The sequence below is a fragment of the Cryptomeria japonica genome, chromosome 8, assembly GCF_030272615.1.
Source record: "Cryptomeria japonica chromosome 8, Sugi_1.0, whole genome shotgun sequence".
In the NCBI taxonomy this organism is placed as follows: Eukaryota; Viridiplantae; Streptophyta; class Pinopsida; order Cupressales; family Cupressaceae; genus Cryptomeria; species Cryptomeria japonica.
The window spans coordinates 367,874,162-367,896,044 of NC_081412.1; positions in this window are offsets into that span (position 1 = coordinate 367,874,162).

Sequence of the window (21,883 nt, forward strand, 5' to 3'; positions counted from 1 at the left end):
TTGTCCTGATAGGTGATCATGAGGTTTTGCTGTTGGATGGGGTGAGATTCTTTAGAGTATGATGCAACATCAGACTCAATATGCTTGGGGTGTTTGTATGCTGGCTCATTTATATCATGATCTTCATCAGGCGGTGTATGATGAGAGTGCTAGCTTGTCTACAGGATGGACACTATTGCAGATCTGGTGCTGGGAGCATATTGCTATTACTCAGCCAATCCATCATAGAGTTTGTGGAGAGAGGCAACCATATGTGTATTTTTATGCAGGTATCCTTACTCGACATAATTTGGGTAAGATGGAGTATTGGCGTTGGGTTCTTGATTCATTGGATAGTATTACTTGGAGACCATATGTTGATTGTGAGCCATGGATGGATGATGCACAAACATTATCATTTATTATGCAGAGTAGATATCTCATTGGTTGGACTCCTTACATTATTGAGCGACAGTTGATTAGTCACATTCTTAGACAGTTTGGTATCATCCAGCCTATGCCTAATGGTGTGATGATATATGCTCGGTGGTACAGAGATAGGTGAGATTGGGGAACTTCGTTGTCATTTAAGATTGCTTGCACAAAGTTTGTTGCTACTCCAAGAGTGGCTTATGATATGAGATTGCACATTCTTGATCCTAGGGTTACTGAACAGTATGTTGAATACATACTAGCACATCCATGTCCTTGTATTACTGATCCAACAGATCCTCCTCCTAGCTAAGGAGATGAGGATGATGATTTAGATGATCTAGTTTTTAGGAGACAAAGATAGAGATGAGAGCTCAGAGCTACTTAGGAGACTGGGGGAGGTGGAGATGAGGGTGGGGATGTTGGTGGTAGGAGACCTGGACAGAGGGGAGGTCGATTAAGAGTCTGTGGAGGACCGTTTGGACCAATTGGAAGGATTGGGAGACTGCATCCTATGGGTGGGAGAGATGTTGGCCGGATTGGGAGGGATATTGGAAGGGCAGGATGAGATCATCGAGAGGGTTGCCATTGATAGGAGGAGGTAGGATGACTGGAATGGATGGGGGTTGCGGGAGAGGCATTGATTTTGGTCAGATTCAACCAGACCCTAGAGTTATTGTAGCTCATTGTGAAGATGGTGAGGATCCAGAGAGTCATGTTCCACTTATTAGACAATGGGTTCTAAGAGCTACTCAGACTAAGATGGCAACAGGTGGACAAGGAGGTGGTGAGGAGGGGATTGGGGTTCATGCACCACAACAAGATTTGCCAGAGTAGGTTGCACCAGAGCATGATATGCCAAAGGTGGAGACCATTGATAGTCTTAGAGCACAGACTGATCATCTTTGAGCACATGTACACATGTTCATGGCTAAGATAGATAGAGATGTTAGGAGACAACAAGATACTCAGGGCCTTCTTGATCATATTCAGCAGGTTGGATCGGGTACTCTCTTAGCTAACACTGTTAGAGCACTAGTTCAGGCCGAGAAGGAGACATCCCATTGGTGATGACTATATGAGGAGGTAGTCGCAGAGAGCCAGAGAGAAGGTAGTTATCATACCACCATGTTGATGGATACTAGTAGTGGTGGAGTCGTGGGACCTCCTCAGAGGAGTGATGATCATGGGAGATAAGCATCCGGAGGATCTCTGCACCCACAACCACAAAGATGGACAGAGTCAGGTGGTAGTGGTACAGGACAACCGTGACTTGATTTGGAGGCACTTGTATTATTTATCTGATATCATTGTATACTTGGACTTTTTATTGTTTTATGTTGATCTATATGCAAACATGGACTTTATATGATGATGATCTCTATTATGCATGTTACTCTATTTTATGATGATGATCTATATGCATTGATTAAATGGATGATGCTATGACGATGATTTATATGCATTGATTACATGGATGATGTTATGATCTTTTATTTTCATTATGATGATGCTTTATATGATGATGCAATGATAAATGTTTTTTATTTTTGATTTTGAGGACCTTGGATGCAAATGAAAAATGATCTATATGGGAATGCAATTAATGATTATGCTAATATGCTAGTCGAGTGTTTTTTATTTTTGATGCAATTTTTGAAAATAATGTGAAAATTCTAATGCAATGATTGATTGATTATATGATTATGAGTCCAAGTGAAAAGATGCAAAGATGAAATGATAATGCAAATAATAATGATGATATACTACATGATTAATGTAATGCACTTAATTAAATGAAAACTAATGCAATTGATGAAATGCAACTAAATGATTTGAAATGATTCTAAGGATGAATGCATCTAAAATGAGCAAATGCCAATTGTTTTTGTTTGTCCAAGTATACTCAATCATGATTTATGACCGTTGATCCGTTAGTTAAATGATATGCTTATAATGCAACTGACAATGAATGCTTATAATGCAGATGAATAATGAGCTAATCTAAAATGATCTAACTAAAAATGATAATGCCATTCTTCATATGATATCTTGTAATAGTACTTGATTTCATCATTGAGCTTTAAAATGTTGTAAGAAAATTCAAGCAACTTAACATAAAGATTCAAGATGAGCTGAGTATTTCTTACATGGATTTTGATATAGCAAGTTAATACAAGCAACTTGATATAATGGATCAAGTTGACCTAAGTATTGCTTGCAGAACATACAAGGATTATCTCCTTTCATGCATGACTTGGAACGTCCTCCTTGATATTTTGTGAATCATATCCTGAGACAAGTACATACCATAGTAAGAGATAAACCACAGACAAAAATCAAAGAAAAAAAATCATTCCCCATCATAACTTCTCTAGTCACGGACATCCTTGAGTCGCATAGAGTACATGATTAGCAATAAAATCGAGATATAAACACTTAATCTTGCATGTCATTCACATGTTCTAATGGTCATTAGCTAATATAGTTATCTTGATGAATGATCTTTGATAATCCTTTATTACTTGCTAATTGATTCTTGATTTCCCGAGTTTCACGATTCAGTTGTCATGAAATGCCTTGATCTTCATTGCTTTGTTGCTCCTTATCTGTTTCAAAACCCTAGGTGTTTTTGGTGTTTCTAAGTTTTTTGAATGTTTTGGATTTTCAAAGATTCAAAAGATCACCTTAGGAAAAGGAATTAGGATTTTGCCCCCAGCGGAAACAAAAATTTATTATGGATGTATGAATTGATCAAGATCCAAACCTTGGAGGGATACAAATGCAGATCGATCGATTTTGATAAGATCCAAGATAGTGACTATGACAAGCATGTGAAAAATTGATAATTGTTGGTAAGCTACATACTAAATGGTTTAGAGCAACAGAAGCGAAAGATGGAATGGATAAGCTAAGATAGATGGAAGCAATAGATGCGATAGGATGGAGTGGATAGGTGCACATAGCGATCTCATAGATGGAAGAACTCACTTTTTAGATAGCGCCTATTTACTAGGTTTTCACCATCTAAATTTATTGTAGTTTTCTCTCTCTTTTTCTATTTTTTTTTATTTGTTTATTTTATCCTTTTTAGGGATTTTCTGCTTTTCAGATGTTTAATGATTTTTTTAAGGACTTTATATGCTTTTTATTAATTTTTTTTAGGACTTTATATCTCAAGCATAGAATTTCTTGAGATGAATAGAATTGATAGGTTCATCAAACCAATCACCTTCAGGGGTAGATAACTTGTATGCTCCTGATCCATATGCTGCTACTATGAAAAAAGGTCCTAGCCAATTTGGTTCAAATTTTCCCTTCTTGTCTTGGTCTTGCTAATTTCTTGGATTCTCCCTTAGAACTATATCTCCAATTTGAAAAATGTGTGGCTTGACCCTGTGGTTATAACTTCTTGCCATTCTTTGTTGATATAATTTTAAATGATCTGTTGCATTTTGGCGACGTTCCTGAATCAGTTCAAGTTCCTAGAGTCGAGAGACTCGTTGTTCTTCTTCTGGTATAAGACCTTTCAAGGATACTTGTAGAGAAGGTATCTCTACTTCTATAGGCAATATGGCTTTTGATCCATTGACCAAACAATATGGAGCTGCCCCTGTTGGAGTGCGGATGCTAGTTTGATATGCCCAAAGAGCAGGATTTAGCTGAATGTGCAATCTTTTCTAGCTTCATTGACTATTTTCTTTAAGATTTTTTAGATAGTTTTGTTTGATTCATCAGCTTGACCATTTCCCTATGGATAATATGGAGTAGAAAACCTATGTTGGATATGAAATTGTTCACATAGTTCCTTCACATCTTGATTTCTGAATGGTCTTCCATTATCAGTGATAATGGTCATAGGAACTCCATAGCAACAGATTATATAATTCAAAATTAATGATGATATTTGTTTTCTTGTCATTGTTGTTAAAGACATTGCTTCAATCCATTTAGTAAAATATTTAGTAGCAATCAGAATAAACTTATGTCCATTAGAAGATGAGGGATTTATCTTTCCTACCAAATGAAGGCCCCATTGAGAAAATGGCCATGATCCTGTCATAGGATATAACTCTTGTGCCGGTGCATGACTGAGATTCCCATCAATTTGACATTGTTTACATTTTCTAGCATATGTGAATGCATCTCTCTCCTTAGTAGGCCAATAGTAACCCATACGAAGAAGTTTCTTGGCCAATGTTAAACCACTTGAGTGTGTGGCACAAATACCTACATGAACGTCGTTAAGAACTTTCTTAGATTCTTCTTTTTCAAGACATATCAACAAAGTACCATCTAGACCATGCCTATATAGGATATCAACAATAATAGTATAGCGAGAGGACTGACGGATAAAATTCCTTCTCTGATTGTGGGATAAGTCAAGGGGAAGGATATTTTCTTTTAAATATTGATAAGTTTGACCATATAAGGATTGACTGGTTCCTGATAAATGGCAAATTCGGTAGGTATGCTAGGATTGAATGGTAGGGGTTAAGATATTTTCCATGAGAAATTCGTAATGATGTTGATTCTCCTTATTTTGTAAGAGAGATGCTATTGTAGCCATTGCATCTGCTACTTTATTCTCATTTCTTGGAATCTGGGTGAATGATATTTCTTTAAAGTGTTCTTTAAACTCCTCTACTAGCTATTTGTATGGCATGAGCTTATCATCTTTAGTTTGATATTCATCATTTATCTGGTTGATGATAAGCTGTGAATCGCCATAGACATGTAGTTCTTTGACATTCCATTCAATGGCCATTTTAAGCCCAATAGCCAATGCTTCATACTCTGCAGTATTATTGGTGCATGGAAACCGTAGTCTATACGATTTCGAAATTGTGTGTCCCTGAGGTGTGATGAAAAATATTCCTGCGCCTGATCCTTATTGTGTATAAGAACCATCAAAGTACAATTCCTAAAAGCTTGTACTTACTGTCAAGATATCTACATCAGGAAATTTGATGTGCAAATGCATGTTGTTTTGTAAAGGTGCATCAGCCAATTGATCAGCGATTACCTGTCCCTTGATAGCTTTTCTGTCAACATACTCTATATCAAATTCACTCAGTATCATATCCTATTTGGCTAGTCTCCTTGTCAAGGTTGACTTGCTCAATAAATATTTGAGGGGATATATCTTTGCTATTAGTTTCACAAAATGAATCAACATATAATGTCACAGCTTCTGAGTTGCAAATACAACTGCTAGACATGTCTTTTCTATTCAGGAATAATTTAATTCATAACCAACAAGTGCTCTACTTATATAATATATTGCTATTTCTTTTCCTTCTTCATCATGTTGAGCTAGGAGAGCTCCTAATGATACATTTGTTGCTGAGATATAGAGAAATAATGGTTTCCCTTTGGTTGGTCATACCATTATTGGAGGACTCATAAGATATTCTTTTATTTGCAAAAAATCTTCTTCACATTTTAGATCCCATTTGAATGGAATATTTTTATGTAGAAGATGGGTGAATGGAATACATTGATCTGCTAACTGAGAGATGAATCTCCTGATTGATTGCAATCTTCCTTGTAAAGATCACAATTGACTTATGTTCTTAGGTGACTCCATCTCCATGATGGCTTTGACCTTTTTAGGATCTACTTCAATTCCACGAGCTGATATAATGTACCCAAGGAGTTTTCCAGAGGTTACCCCAAATGCACATTTCTTTTTAATCTCAATTGATATCTTTCCATCTTGTCAAAAATCTTTCTTAAGATTTTCAAATGTTCTTGTCTTGTACGAGATTTTGCAAGTATGTCATCGACATAATCTTCCATAAATGTACGCATCATACCATTGAAATTTATCATCATAGCCCTTTGATAAGTTGCTCCTGCATTCTTAAGCTCAATGGTATAACATTCCAGCAATATGTTCCCCATGCATAGGTGAAAGATGTCTTTTCTTGATCTTCAGGTGCGATTCTTATTTGATTATATCTTGAGAAACCATCCATTAATGAAAACATCTCATGCCCTGCTGACAAGTCCACTATTATATCAATGTTTGGTAGTGGGAAATATTCTTTTGGACATGCTTTATTTAGATCTCTAAAATCTATACAAACTCTTATGCTTTTATCTGGTTTTAACACTGATACAATACTTGAAACCCATTCTGGATAAGCAATAGGTCTTATAAAACCCACTTCTAATAGTTTCTTCAGCTCGGTTTTTACAAGAAGAGCAATATGTGGATGCATCTTCATTAGCTTCTATTTAACTAGTTTTGCTTTTAAATCCACATTAAGATGATGCATGATAAGATATGGATTAAGTCTTGGCATATCTGCATAGAACCAAGCAAAATTTATTTGTCTTTGCTTAAAGAATTCCATGTATTCTTTCCTCTTCTTTTGATAATGAGGTAGCATAATGAAGTATTTTAGGATCCTTTGATGTACCAATGTTTACTGCTTTTGTTGGTTCTATCAGGATAGCAGATCTCTCCTGAAAATATGCTGGAAGAATGTCAAACTTTCCATCTTTTGGTGACTCAAAGTGGTTCTCACCATCAGATACGTCCTTTATTTTTCCTTTTGATTGATCTAGTGTTTCCCTGAAATGGTTTTCAACAATAGGTCTCTTTCCTTGTTTTATTTTGCTTTTGCAACTCGAAAGTTTGACATTCTCTTGAGTATGAGAAACATCACTTGATTCTGCAATGGAAGATATCTTAGGTGTGATGGGTTCGATAACATTAAGGTACACAACTAAGTCATGATCATTGGAAAAGACATTCAGTTCAGGGTTGTCTAAATTATCCCAATCAATTAGTTCAGGATGAAGAAGGGGTAAATCATAATCACTGTCATCATTAGGTGCTTCAACGTTCATGTCATAATGATCATAATTTGGCATAGAATAGGTACTGTCATAGATTAAATGTTTTTCAGAATTGTCTTTCCCAAGCGTCTCCCAATTGGTTCTAACAAAATTAGTATTAGTATTTTGTAGTTCACACTCAAGTGGTTCTTCAACTGACATTTATCCCTTAAACGAATGGATTATATCAACACACACATCTTTAATACTACAAATTCCTTCTTTACTAACCTCATTTGCATTTTAGAGTTGACATACTTGTGTACATGATAAAGAGGATTCTTTTGCTATAGTTTCTCTCCTTTCAAAATCAACTTCTTCTGGACTAATAGTCAATCCAACTTGACTATCTCTTAATTCTTCTATGGTTCTACCACATCTGGATACATCTTGTTCCTCTTTTGATGAAAATCTTATATTTCCAGATGCTTGATCTATCCTTGTTTGTACTTCTTGCGACATTACTTCTTTGTCTTTGTCATTCCCTTTTCTTTTTGCATATGCCTCTTTTCTCCAAATTTTGAATTTTTCTTGCCTTCTTTCTAACTCCATCTTTTGTTTTGTAATAGACAAGTCTTCTTTCGTGAGAGCTTTTTGGTCTTCATTGTGTTCCTTACCTGATGTAGTAGATAAGACATCTAGACCCCATTCATACTTATTTGAATATGTCTCTGAATCATGATCTAGGACTAATCCACTATACCATACAGGAATGTTGTATGGTGCAAAGAGTTCCTTGATTTCTTCCATCTCTATTTTTGCTGCTTTTGGAATATCTTGTTCAGATTTTGCATTTTTTTGTATTTCCAGAATTTGTTGACAAGATTTTTCTTTACCCTTGATGGTAAACTCCTTGTCTTGCTTTTCATGTTCTTCTTGCTCCTTTTGTTTATTGGTTACTATGTTTTCCACTTGATGTAACTTTTCTTGCCAATTTTCTTCTTTAGAGACTGATTGCTTTTTCCACTTTTGCTGTTGATGATTATGTTGCTTTTGATTGGATTTTAGATATCCAAGCCCAGATTTATTGTATTTGGATTGCGAGTGTGGATAAATAGGTTCTGAAATACCTTGATGCTGCTTGCCAATTGGTCCCTTTCCTTCATATCCCATTTTTTGCATGATTTCATAACATTTTCCATATTGTTTTATGGTTATATTGACTTATGCTGCTATTGCTAGTCTTATCTTCATCCTTGTACAACCAACCAAGAATGTATTTGTCTTCATTTTCTTCTTCAAGAGTTCCAGCACTAACAAATGTTCCTTTAAACATATGTTTGGATGTCTTTGATTGAATATCTGTAGGCTTTCCATATGACTTAGGGGAAAGTGGAAAATTATGCAAATAATATTTTCCCATTCCTTCAACATTTAATTTGAGATTTTCCTCAAAAGTTTCCAATAACTTTTCTTGAATTTCTTTAGTAGGATATACTAATTCTCTGTTATGTGGAACTCTTGTATCTTGTGTTGGCTTTAAATCATTGCAATACTGACTAGAATCTAAAATTATAGTGATCTCTTGTCCTTCATGAAGAAATTTTACACATTGATAATATGTAGAAGGAACTGCTTGCATCTTGTGAATCCATGGTCTTCCTAAAAGAATGTTGTAAGAGAGGTTCAAATCTAAAACCTGACACAATGTATTCCTTTCCACAAGTCCCATCTTTATTGGTAGCACAACAGTTCCTTTAGAAGAACGTTCTGCTTCATCTGTAATGCCCCTACCCTAGTCGGCCTTGTAAAACCCGTTTGATCTTGGTTGACTTCCTATGTGGCATTCTTGAATGGTGGAATTACCGTTATGTAATGTTGTAGATTAGACTAATATTGTGCATACCTATTATTGTGCTTTTGCATCGATTCTTGTGTAAATGTAATTGTTCCCTAATTCTTGTTATAAATCTCGAGCTAACGCCTTCATTGAATATATATATATATATATGCTTGCGTGACTCATGGGTGCAGGAGATTGTAGGTACTATACCGCCTAGGTGCGAGGTTCATCTCCATTGGGATTCGCAGGGTTGAGTATACCTCCTTCATCCTTAGGATTTGGATTAGGAGGTCATAAAACTCTCGTCTTGCCTTAGTCATGATCAGGTGTGCGTCGTTTGTGGTCCGTCGGGTTGCTTTTTCGTTTGGGTTGCGTGTCGTGTGATTGGTGGACTTTCTTGGTTTGCATGCCTTGCGTGTGGTAAATGGAGTATTTTATCCTATGTATTTAATTCAATTTAATGTATTGATTTAAGCATTAGTAATTGAGAAATTAAAATAGATAGGTTTCTTTTATATGATTATTCGTTAATTTAAGAGATTGCCTTAAATATATTTGTTGCAAGCTTAAGTATCTAATTTGAATTAATGTGTTCATTTACCCATTATTAGTTGGGAAATTAAAATAAATAGGTTACTTTCATGAGATTAGTCATTTATAAAAAAAGAGCGCTTTATTTATGTTTGTAGAGAGTTTAGTTTAATAGTTAATTTTAAATAACGAATTTAATTAGTTTATGCCTTTAAAAAAAAAAAAAAAGAGAAGATTTAAAGTCTTTTGGAAATAGAAATAATTTAACCACTTTTGCATTTTGGAAATGAAAGCGTAAATTTTATTATTTAAAGAAAATCATTTTTAATTTGTAAAGTTTGATATAGTGTAAAAGATTGATTTTGGAAATTAATTTAATTTAAATACTTTACCCTTGTCAATAGTTTGAAATATAAATGTTGGCTTAATTAATATGGAGAAATTAAAATTAAGATGAAATAAGAGAGAAGTATATTAATTAGAAAATCAAGTTAAATTAATTTAATAGTTGAAAAGAAGTATTATTTCTTCTTATTTTAAAAAAAAGGGCTTAAATTTCGAAATTCAAAATTAGGTCAAAAGGGGTTTTCCATTTAACCTAAGTTGAAAAATATTTTTGGGGGTTGTTGAACTTTTGTGAAAAGAAAAATATGGGGATGGAGATTTGGGGATTTTGGGGAAGGATGGATTTTTCTACAACTGCAGGTTGGGCTCTTCTTCAAAATTCTTGCCAGGAATGCTAAAGGAGGTAGGTTTCTTGTTTATCTTTTATTCCATTGTAAATCAAAAGAAAATGTGGTTGGTTCTTCCTCATGAAATTCTGGTTTTTTTTTTAAAGAAGAAAGATAATCCATGGATGTTCTTAAAATTTGAGTTCTAGTTTTGAAAATATTGGTGGATATTGGGTCAAGAATGTTTATATGGTTTTGTGATTTAGCAAATCTTGCCCATTTGAAAGTTATTGGGTTTTTTTTTTGGGAAAATCATGAACTTGCTGGGGAATTTTTCCCCATTTTGCTGTTTTGGTCTTTCTGGAAAAATGTATTACAGTCCTTGTGTGGGACTGTGAATGAGATAAAATGGGGTGTTGATTTTGGTTTATTATTATCTTAATTAGATGGGTTATTGTTTTGATTATATTTATTTTAAAATCATTTATATAAAAAAAAATTGTTAATCGAAATGTGTTGGTTTTAAAATAAATTCAAAAATTATTTAGCAGCTAGGGTTGGAGGGCGGAGGAGACGGGGGCTCTACCTGCACCCTCCTCCACATGGGCCGCAGGGGCCTGCAGTCACTAAGTGGCCGCAGGGTTCCCTGCATTCACAATGGCCGCAGGGAAACCCTGCGTCCACAGTGGCCGCAGGGGGTGCCCTGTTCCACAGATAAGCCGCGAGGGAGTTGCGGGGGTCCCCGCCTCTTCCTTGTTGGAAGGTGGGCCCCGTAGTGTCCCCTCCAAGTCTCTTTAAAGTATTTTTTATTTATTTATTTATTTAATAAAAATATAAATTTTTTTATATAAAAAAAGCAAGATTAATAAATCTTGTGTTTTAGAAAAATAAATAAATATGGATAGATTTAGTTATGAATCAATATACTTGATAACATTAATCTTTGATTTATATATATTATTAATATATATAAATTATAATTTGTGGGTTAATGTGGGTTTTAAATAAATGCTAATTTAGATAATCCATATAGTAATATATGTTATTAACCATATATTGATTATTGCTAAACTCTGATTTTTATATAGCATTAGTATTTTTATTAATTATTAATTATGGATTAATGTGGATATTAAATAAATGTTATTTTAGATAAATCCATATATTAATATATATTACTAATTATATATGTTTTTTTTTGGTTCCTTTGTAACGAATAAAGGAGTGAATTAACCATTAGTATTCAGACGTTAATTTTATTTGGTTAGATATAAATTGAGATACATGTATACTTGCTTTATATATACACAAGAGATTTATAAATCATTGGGAAGCGTTTTCTTTTCATTTCAAAGATTCCTTTTAAAGTATATTTTCTTTTGAATAGGGTATAATTGTGTTGCTAGAGAGGGGACTAGTATATAGTTTTGGTGCAGGAGCACCTAGGCCTCATTTTCATCACAGGTTTGATAGCAGTTTTGGTTTTTATTAGTTTTAAGTTGGAAAGTTGTCTAAGATGTTTTTGAAGTTGTTCTAGGTTGTTTGGATGAGTTTTGAACTCATTGTGTGGTCCTGGTTTCCTATTTTCATCTTTCTGCTCAAAGTTGCCAGTTTGGGAGTTGCCTGGCAAATTGTTGTCAAAAGTGAGTTTTTAATGTGTTTTTGTTTTGAAAAGTGTTTAGGCATGTTTTGTTCTTGGGTTTTAGGTGTGAGTAATGTTCTAAGATGATTGGTGGTTTTTGAGACCAACCTTGCATCATCTAGGCATCAATAGTTGTCATTTTAGACATGAAAATGTCAAATTTGTGTGCTCTTGGACATGTACCTGTTTGTATAGGAGGATAAATGACATGGAGAGGTATTTATTCTCTTGTTTGATCCATTTTAAGGTTTGATCATTCAGAATTATCAAGCACTTTGCAAGTTTGCACCATTTTTACCTTGTTTTCCACTATGTTTTGACTCCATGTGAGCAGCAGTCTGTACACCTGCTATACGTGGCCATACTATTTTTGCATTTTCCAATACTCTTATGTTTCCTGAAGATTTTCCCTTTGGTGGCATTTAATTTCATTAAGTTTTGAGTTTTGTGCAAAATTATTTAGTTTTGACAGTATCACTGCCTTATCTGGGAAATTGGCAAGGATGCTTGATCAACTTGGCTTCTTGAGGCCCTAAATGCTCATGGCTTCCCAAGAACCAGTTGGTCAACTTGTAAGATATGTACATACTTGTTTTGATTTTAAAAGTGCAGGTGTAAGGAGTTTTGTGGCCATGGAGCCCTAGGCAAGTGTGCCATTTGGCTAGGGTCTTTGAAGAAGTTTGATGCTTTGCTCTTCCATAGCAAATGCACTCATCAGATTATCAGACCTATTTTGATGTTTAAGTTTGAACGTAAAGGCAAAGAGGCTTTCTAAGCCATAATGAGGATGATTTCATTTTTAGTTTGTGAAAAAGATGTAAAAGACAGTAGTCACTGTTTTGGAGTTAATTTCCTTTTCACTTGCTTACTCTCCACCATATATTGGAGTTTGTAAAGAATTGTACCTCCTTCTAATTGCTTGCAAACAAGAACAAGGAGTGGTTTTTGGTCTTGTCCATGGGTTTGAGGTTGCCAAGATCAATTAATGATCCTTGAGGCAAAGTTGTAATGCCTAGTTGGCTGTCACAGTCTTTTATGATTGATTTTTGTATACTTGGTTGATTGGCTTTTGTAATCTTCCTCTTCCAAGTGGCAGGTATGAAGGACATCAAGCATCAAAAGGTAGAGCATTTCTAAGAAAGCACAAATCAGACCTTCAAATAAGAGTTTTTGACAGTGTAAAGTGTAGGTCCAAAGTGAAAGACAGTGAGAAGGCAAAAATGCAGTCATAATTTCCTTGACAGTGAACAACTCTTTGTTTGTAATTGCCTAATGGATTTTGTGCAGGGTTAATGTGATTATTTTTTGTTCATAATGATAGATGAGTTCACATGATTTGAATATATTTGGGTACTCATGTAACTGATGTGTTTGTAGACAGCAAGAATGGAAAAGTTGTCATTGTTGCATACCCCTCATAAGCAATTTTCGTAAATCTTGTTCCCTAACTTTGGAAAGGTGTAAAACTATTTTTTTGTGGCTTAACTAGCATGTAACATGGTATAACCAAGTGTTCATGGTTCATATTGAAGGTCTTAAACTTGTTAGTCCATGTTTGCCAAAACCCTTCCAAACCTTCCTTTTTGCACCCATTTTTAGGACAGTCATGGAGAAGGCTTAAGGGACCCTTAAACTCAAAAAATATTCAAGAAATCCCAAAAGTGTATCCATGTATGAGATTATTTTAGTTTGGAAGTCCATCGTTGGAGCAGGGTGAGCACAAAACCCCAAAAGGAGGGCTAATTCCTTACAGCCCGTTTTAGGCCTAAAACTTGGACTTTTGTCAAATCGGGTGCATAAAGGAAAGTTGTAGAGCATAAAAATTATCAATACTAGTTGAAACAAGTTGGCCTTACATGAATTTAACACTTTTGGTGTGGTAGACTCCAAAAATTAGTTGTAGCACTTGTGAAGGACCTCTACACCCCAAAACGTAGACGACTAAAGTCACCCATTGGGAGCAAAACTTGACATCAACTTGTAAACCAACAAAAGGAGACCTTGTGCAGTCAGAGAATAGGTCAGGGATAGAGGAAATGAATCCCAAATGGGAGATTAAGGTGTCAGACCACAAAGCCTAAAGCTATGGTGTTGAAGCCCTTGAGCAACCAAGGAGAGTTTGACTTAGGGAGGTGGAACAAGGAGAGTTGCTAGATTTCCTTCGAGCTTTTTGCACTCTGATTTTGGTGAGTACAGCTTGAAACTAACAAAGGACCTATCACCTAATAACATACAAGCCTATTGCGAAACCCTCTTGCACTACCTCCCTATCATAGTGGTATCAGAGCTCAGTTACACTTAGGAAGAAGTAGCAATTTGGCAACCATGGTGACAAATGTAGAGCTAGCAAAGAAAATGGAAGACCAGGAAGAAGAAAATAGGTTACTTAGAGTGAAGCTAGACCTCCTAGAGTGGAAGTTGGGAGAAGTAGAAGTGAAGGTAGATTAAGCTAGCAATAAGATAGAAGGAACAAAAGGCAGGGTAAGCTATTAGCTATAGAGGATGAAACCCCTATACCAGACCCTGTGATAGAGAATGAACCCTTTTTGAAAGCCTTGAAGGCTATGAGTGGGAGAACACTAGAAGGAGTCCCACTATTCAGTGGTAAAATGGACCCAAAATTGGTCATGGAGTGGATTGAGGGGCTTGAGAACCATTTTGAATGTGATGGTGTGACAGAGGCCCAGAAAGTGAAGGTGGCTAAATCTAGGTTGAGAGGAGCTGCCTTAACATGGTGGAAGTTCATTCAGGATGAACGTGAGAAAGAGGGAAAAAAGCCCATAGCAACTTGGAAGGGAATGTTGTCCAAGATCAAAGAGACTTACATTCTAGAGGATTATAAAATACAGCTCCATAGGAAAAGGCAAAACCTTAGGCAAAAGGAGTTAGATGTCAATAGTTACACTAAGGAGTTCTAGAAGCTATGCCTTAGGTCAAAGATCCAAGAGGATGAAAGTGTCAAGGTTGCTAGGTATCTCAATGGTTTGAGATGGAACATACAGGAAGAGTTAAGTTTGTTGTGTCCTACAACAGTTCAGAAGTGCTATCAACTTGCACTCAAGGTAGAGGAAAGGAGTAGGAAGAAGCAAGAGCAGCATAACAGAGGTAGGGGAAGAGGCAGAGATGGTCGAGGCCATCGAGGCAGTTTTGGGGGAAGACACATAGATCAAAGGTCCCAGGAGGAATCTAAGCTTATAGAGAAAAGTGGGGATTCTCAGAGCAAGCCCAACTATAGGGGTAGGGGTTCAAGCAACTCAGGAAGGGGTAGATCTAGTGGCTCGGGTAGAGGGTCTTACTTCTCCATAATGAAATGCTATAACTGTCAGAAATTGGGTCATCTTGCTTATAGGTGTCTAGAAAAGCCTAGTTCTTCCCATGGAGGTGAAAAGAGAGTGAACTATGTTCAAGAGGAAGGAAGTAGTACAAGAACTCCAGCAATGAACCTAGCACCCGAAGATGGTGAGAGTTTAATGATGAGGAGAGTATTGATGCAAGAACCTCACGAGTGTGAAGTGTCTCAGAGAAGAGCATTGTTTAGGATCAAGTGCAAAATCTTGGGCAAAGTATGTAAAGTGGTTATAAATTCAGGTTCCATAGATAACATTATCTCAGAGGAGGCAGTTAGCAAATTGAACCTACCTAGAATGAGGCACAGTGAACCCTACAAGGTAACCTGGTTAAACAAAGGGCAACATGTCCAAGTTAATGAACAAGCATGGGTAGACTTCAACATAGGTGAATACAAGGATAGGATACTATGTGACATCCTTCCTATGGATGCTTGCCATCTACTATTGGGTAGACCTTGGTAATTTGACAGAAGGGCACACCATGATGGTGAAAAAAACACATATTCCTTTCAAAAGAATGGCATTGTCTACAAAATTCAGTCCCTTAGTGAAGAGACAAAGAACAACAAACCACAGACACCTAAAGTGCTATTAGTCAATGAAAAAGAGTTCATCCAAACCATGAAAGAGGGAGATGGGATTGGTTATGCACTTGTAGTGAAACCTAAGGAGGAGAAGAAAGAAAAACAAGTTGAGATCCCACAAGAAGTGCAAAAAATTCTTGATAACTTTAAGGGCATCATCAGTGATGGACAACCAACAACATTACCTCCTCCTAGAGCCATTAGTCATCAAATTGACTTTATACCAGGAGCTTCTTTCCCAAACAAAGTAGCTTATAAGATGACTCCTGAACAGAACAAAGAGGTAGCTAGACATATTCAAGAGTTATTGGATCAAGGATTAAAAAGAAAGAGTATAAGTCCTTGTGCCGTACCCACTGTGTTGGCACCTAAGAAAGGGGGCACATGGAGGCTATGCATAGACTCCAGAGCCATCAACAAAATCACAATAAGGTACAGATTCCCTATTCCCAGGATAGAAGATTTGATGGATTGTTTAGGGGGTGCGAGGTATTTCTCCAAAATAGACTTAAAAAGTGGTTACCAGCAGATAAGAATAAAAGAGGGTGATGAGTGGAAAACTGCTTTCAAAACAAATGAGGGTCTTTATAAATGGTTGGTTATACCTTTTGGACTCTCTAATGCTCCCAGTACCTTTATGAGGTTAATGAATGAAGTATTGCAGGATTTTCTCAGTAAGTTTGTGGTAGTCTACTTAGATGATATTCTCATTTTTAGTAAGACTAAAGAGGAGCATTTGAAACACTTAGCCATTGTTTTGCAGATTATCTGATGAGCAGTTAACCATAAATCTTGAGAAATGTGATTTTATGCAGCAAGAGCTAGTCTATCTTGGTTTTGTTATGTCCAGTGGAGATCTTAAGATGGATCAATCTAAAGTTGCAGCTATAACAAGTTGGCCAACCCCACAATCAACCAGTGAAGTTAGGAGTTTTCATGGTCTAGCCTAGTTTTATAGGAAATTTATTAGAGGGTTCAGTGAGATTTGTGCACCCATGTTAGATACAATAAAGGGTGGTCATAAGGTCAAGTTTCAATGGATAGAAGTAGCCAATAAGGGGTTTGAGTTACTCAAAACTAGAGTTGCTACACAGCTAGTGTTAATCCTTCCTAGCTTTGATAAAATGTTTACTATAGAATGTGATGCCAGTCATCTTGCAGTAGGTGCAGTCTTGAGTCAAGATAATAGACTAGTTGCTTTCTTTAGTGAAAAACTGAATGATGCAAAGAAAAAGTATTCATCTTGTGATTTAGAGTTATATGCATTGGTGCAGGCACTCAGGAAGTGGAGGCATTACTTGCTTCCTAAAGAATTTGTTGTGTATACAGACAACGAGGCAGTTAGTTTCTTGAATTCTCAGGATAAACTCAACCATAGGCATGTGAAATGGGTAGAATACCTACAAGCATATACCTTTAGTCTTAGGCACAAGAAAGGCCAATGTAACAAAGTCGCTGATGCTTTGAGTAGGAGATTGTTGACTATTCAAGAGATCCAAGTTAAGAGTATTGGTATTGATTGCTTTCAAGATTTGTATCCAAATGATGATGATTTTGCTGCTGCTTATAAAGTTTGTCTTGCTTTTGAGAATCATTTCCATAGTGAGTATGCTGACTATACATTGCAGAATGGTTTGTTATTCAGGGGAGGACAACTATGTGTTCCTAAAGGTTCCATGAGAGAAAACCTTATCCAAGAGAAACACAATGGGTGTTTGAGTGGCCATTTTGGTTTCAAAAAGACCTTAGAGTTGGTTCAAAGCTTCTATTACTGGCCTAAGATGTAGAGAGATGTCTGGAGGTATGTTGAACAGTGTATGGTATGTCAGAAGGCCAAAGGTAATAGCACTAATGCTGGTTTATATCAGCCACTTCCCATTCCTTCTAGGCCATGGGAGTGCATTAGCATGGATTTTTTTGTAGGTTTACCAAAGACAAAAGCAGGGTATGACAGTATCTTTGTGGTTGTTGACAGATTTAGCAAAATGGCTCACTTTATACCTTGCAAAACTACTAATGGTGCTAGTCATATTGCTTTCCTTTTCTTTAAAGAAGTTGTCAGAATACATGGTTTGCCATCTAACATTGTATCAGATAGAGATGTTAAGTTTTTGGGTCATTTTTGGAAGACTTTGTGGAAGAAATTGGGTACTAACTTGTCTTTTGGCTCAACTTACCATCCACAGATAAATGGCCAAATAGAAGTGGTGAATATAACATTGGGCAATCTACTTTGATGTCTCACCAAGGAGTATGGGCAAAGCTAGGATCAGCTCATCCCACAGGCAGAGTTTGCCTATAATGACAATGTAAACAGATCCACTAGTAAGAGTCCATTTTAGATTGTTTATGGTATGCATCCAAGAGGTGTTTCTGAGTTACATGATGTGACTAACTTGCAACATGTTAGTGGGACAATAGAGGATATGGCACAATCTCTAAAAGAGATCCATGAACAGGTTAAGCAGTCTTTGTAGGACACCACAACAAGAGTCAAGGCAAGGGTGGATGCTTCAAAGAGGGATGTCCAATTCTTAGTTGGAGATTTGTGATGGTGCATCTCAACAAGTCTAGATTGCAAAAGGGAGTTCCTACCAAGTTACAAATGAGAAGAATTGTACCTTGTAGGATTTTGGCTAAGTATGGTCCAAATGCTTATAAGATTGATTTACCTGCTGATGTTTCTTTGTCTCCTATCTTTAATGTTGCAGATTTGGTACCTTTCAAGGAGCAGCCTCTAGAAGAGACTCAGAGAGCTTCAGACATTTCACATTCCCTTTGTGATCTATCTCTCCCCTCTTCTTCTTCTCCCATTCCTGAATAGGTACTTGATTCCAGAATCATTAAGAAGACTAGAAAGCATGACTACCTTGAACATTTGATCAAGTGGAAAGATCAACCAGCTTCTGAAGCCACTTGGATACCTAAAAGTGACTTCAACAAGGTTGGTATTCCTCTCTCTTTTCTGCCCAAAGGAGTCACATGACTTCTTTGTCACCGGGGGAGTATGGTGCAGGAGCACCTAGGCCTCATTTTCATCACAGGTTTGATAGCAGTTTTGGTTTTTATTAGTTTTAAGTTGGAAAGTTGTCTACGATGTTTTTGAAGTTGTTATAGGTTGTTTGGATGAGTTTTGAACTCATTGTGTGGTCTTGGTTTCCTATTTTCTTTTTTTTGCTCAAAGTTGCCAGTTTGGGAGTTGCCTGGCAAATTGTTGTCAAAAGTGAGTTTTTAATGTGTTTTTGTTTTGAAAAGTGTTTAGGCATGTTTTTTGCTTGGGTTTTAGGTGTGAGTAATGTTCTAAGATGATTGGTGGTTTTTGAGACCAACCTTGCATCATCTAGGCATCAATAGTTGTCATTTTAGACATAAAAATGTCAAATTTGTGTGCTCTTGGACATGTACCTATCTGTATAAGAGGATAAATAACTTGGAGAGGTATTTATTCTCTTGTTTGATCCATTGTAAGGGTTGATCATTCAGAATTATTGTTGATCATTCAGAATTATCAAGCACTTTGCAAGTTTGCACCATTTTTACCTTGTTTTCCACTATGTTTTGACTCCATGTGAGCAGTAGTCCATACACCTGCTATACGTGGTCATACTATTTTTGCATTTTCTAGTACTCTTATGTTTCCTAAAGCTTTTACCTTTGGTGGCATTTAATTTCATTAAGTTTTGAGTTTTGTGCAAAATTATTTAGTTTTGACAGTTTCACTACCTTATCTGGGAAATTGGCAAGGATGCTTGACCAACTTGGCTTCTTGAGGCCCTAAATGCTCATGGCTTCCCAAGAACCAGTTGGTCAACTTGTAAGATATGTACAGGAGTTTTGTGGCCATGGAACCCTAGACAAGTGTGCCATTTGGCTAGGGTCTTTGAAGAAGTTTGATGCTTTGCTCTTCCATAGCAAATGCACTCATCAAATTATCAGACCTGTTTTGATGTTTAAATTTGAATGTAAAGGCAAAGAATCTTTCTAAGCCATAATGAGGATGATTTCATTTTTAGTTTGTGAAAAAGAGGTAAAAGACAGTGAGTCACTATTTTGGAGTTAATTTCCTTTTCACTTGCTTACTCTCCACCATACATTGGAGTTTGTAAAGCATTGTACCTCCTTCTAATTGCTTGCAAACAAGAACAAGGAGTGGTTTTTGGTCTTGTCCATGGGTTTGAGGTTGCCAAGATCAATTAATGATCCTTGAGGCAAAGTTGTAATGCCTAGTTGGCTGTCACAGTCTTTTATGATTGATTTTTGTATACTTGGTTGATTGGCTTTTGTAATCTTCCTCTTCCAAGTGGCAGGTATGAAGGACATCAAGCATCAAAAGGTAGAGCATTTCTAAGAAAGCACAAATCAGACCTTCAAATAAGAGTTTTTGACAGTGTAAAGTGTAGGTCCAAAGTGAAAGACAGTGAGAAGGCAAAAATGCAGTCATAATTTCCTTGACAGTGAACAACTCTTTGTTTGTAATTGCCTAATGGATTTTGTGCAGGGTTAATGTGATTATTTTTTGTTCATAATGATAGATGAGTTCACATGATTTGAATGTATTTGGGTACTCATGTAACTGATGTATTTGTAGACAACAAGAATGGAAAAGTTGTCATTGTTGCATATCCCTCATAAGCAATTTTTGTAAATCTTGTTCCCTAACTTTGTAAAGGTGTAAAACTATTTTTTTGTGGCTTAACTAGCATGTAAAATGGTATAACCAAATTTTCATGGTTCATATTGAAGGTCTTAAACTTGTTAGTCCATGTTTGCCACCAAAACCCTTCCAAACCCTCCTTTTTGCACCCATTTTTGGGGCAGTGATGGAGAAGCGTTAAGGGACCCTTAAATGCAAAAAATATTCAAGAACTCCCAACAGGGTATCCATATAGGAGATGCTTTTAGTTTGGAAGTCCATCGTTGGAGCAGGGTGAGCACAAAACCCCAAAAGGAGGGCTAATTCCTTGTAGCCCGTTTTAGGCCTAAAACTTGGACTTTTGTCAAACCGGGTGCATAAAGGGAAATTGTAGAGCATAAAAATCATCAATACTAGTTGAAACAAGTTGTCCTTACATGCATTTAATACTTTTGGTGTGGTAGACTCCAAAACTTAGTTGTAGCACTTGTGAAGGACCTCTACATCCCAAAACGTAGAAGACTAAAGTCACCCATTGGGAGCAAAACTTGACATCAACTTGTAAACCAACAAAAGGAGACCTTGTGTAGTCAGAGAATATGTCAGGGACAAAGAAAATGAATCCCAAATGGGAGATTAAGGTGTCAGACCACAAAGCCTAAAGCTATGGTGTTGAAGCCATTGAGCAACCAAGGAGAGTTTGACTTAGGGAGGTGGAACAAGGAGAGTTTCTAGATTCCCTTCAAGCTTTTTGCACTCTGGTTTTGGTGACTACACCTTGAAACTAACAAAGGACCTATCGCCTAATAACATACAAGCCTATTGGGAAACCCTCTTGCACTACCTCCCTATCAAGTTCTAAGCCAATATGCCAATGATGTTTATCTAAGGATTAAATAACATATCTAGACGAGTGATGCTTACATTTATGTGAACTTGGTTGGAAAACTTGTAGAGATGTATTTTCTGACCGAAGTGGATGCTTGTATATTGGTTGTGTTCACCTAAAAGGCAGAAATGTATATGACATGTAACTTATGTAATCCTAACTATATTAAATTCCAGAGGGGTCTTGCAGTTGAGCAGACCCGGAGATGTAGCCCTTTAGGGGTGAACTCCGAGATCATATCTGTGTTATGCGATGCTTTTGTTCCACTTGTTTTATTCTTAGAGCTAGCATGTATGGTTGCATTTTGTATGTGAATAATGGGAATTTAATGAAGTTATTTCTTGAATGCATGAATGTAGTCCTCTTGTTAAATGTAGTAATTAAGGTCATAAAAGATTGTAAATATGATTATGGAAAGTAATTTGTTAATGTTAACGGAAAGAAGTAAGCATGGAAATAAACTCGCTAGGTTACAAATATTGGATTAACTTGTTATAAAGCTTAAAATTTGAACATATTGAATGGGTAACAAATATTGGG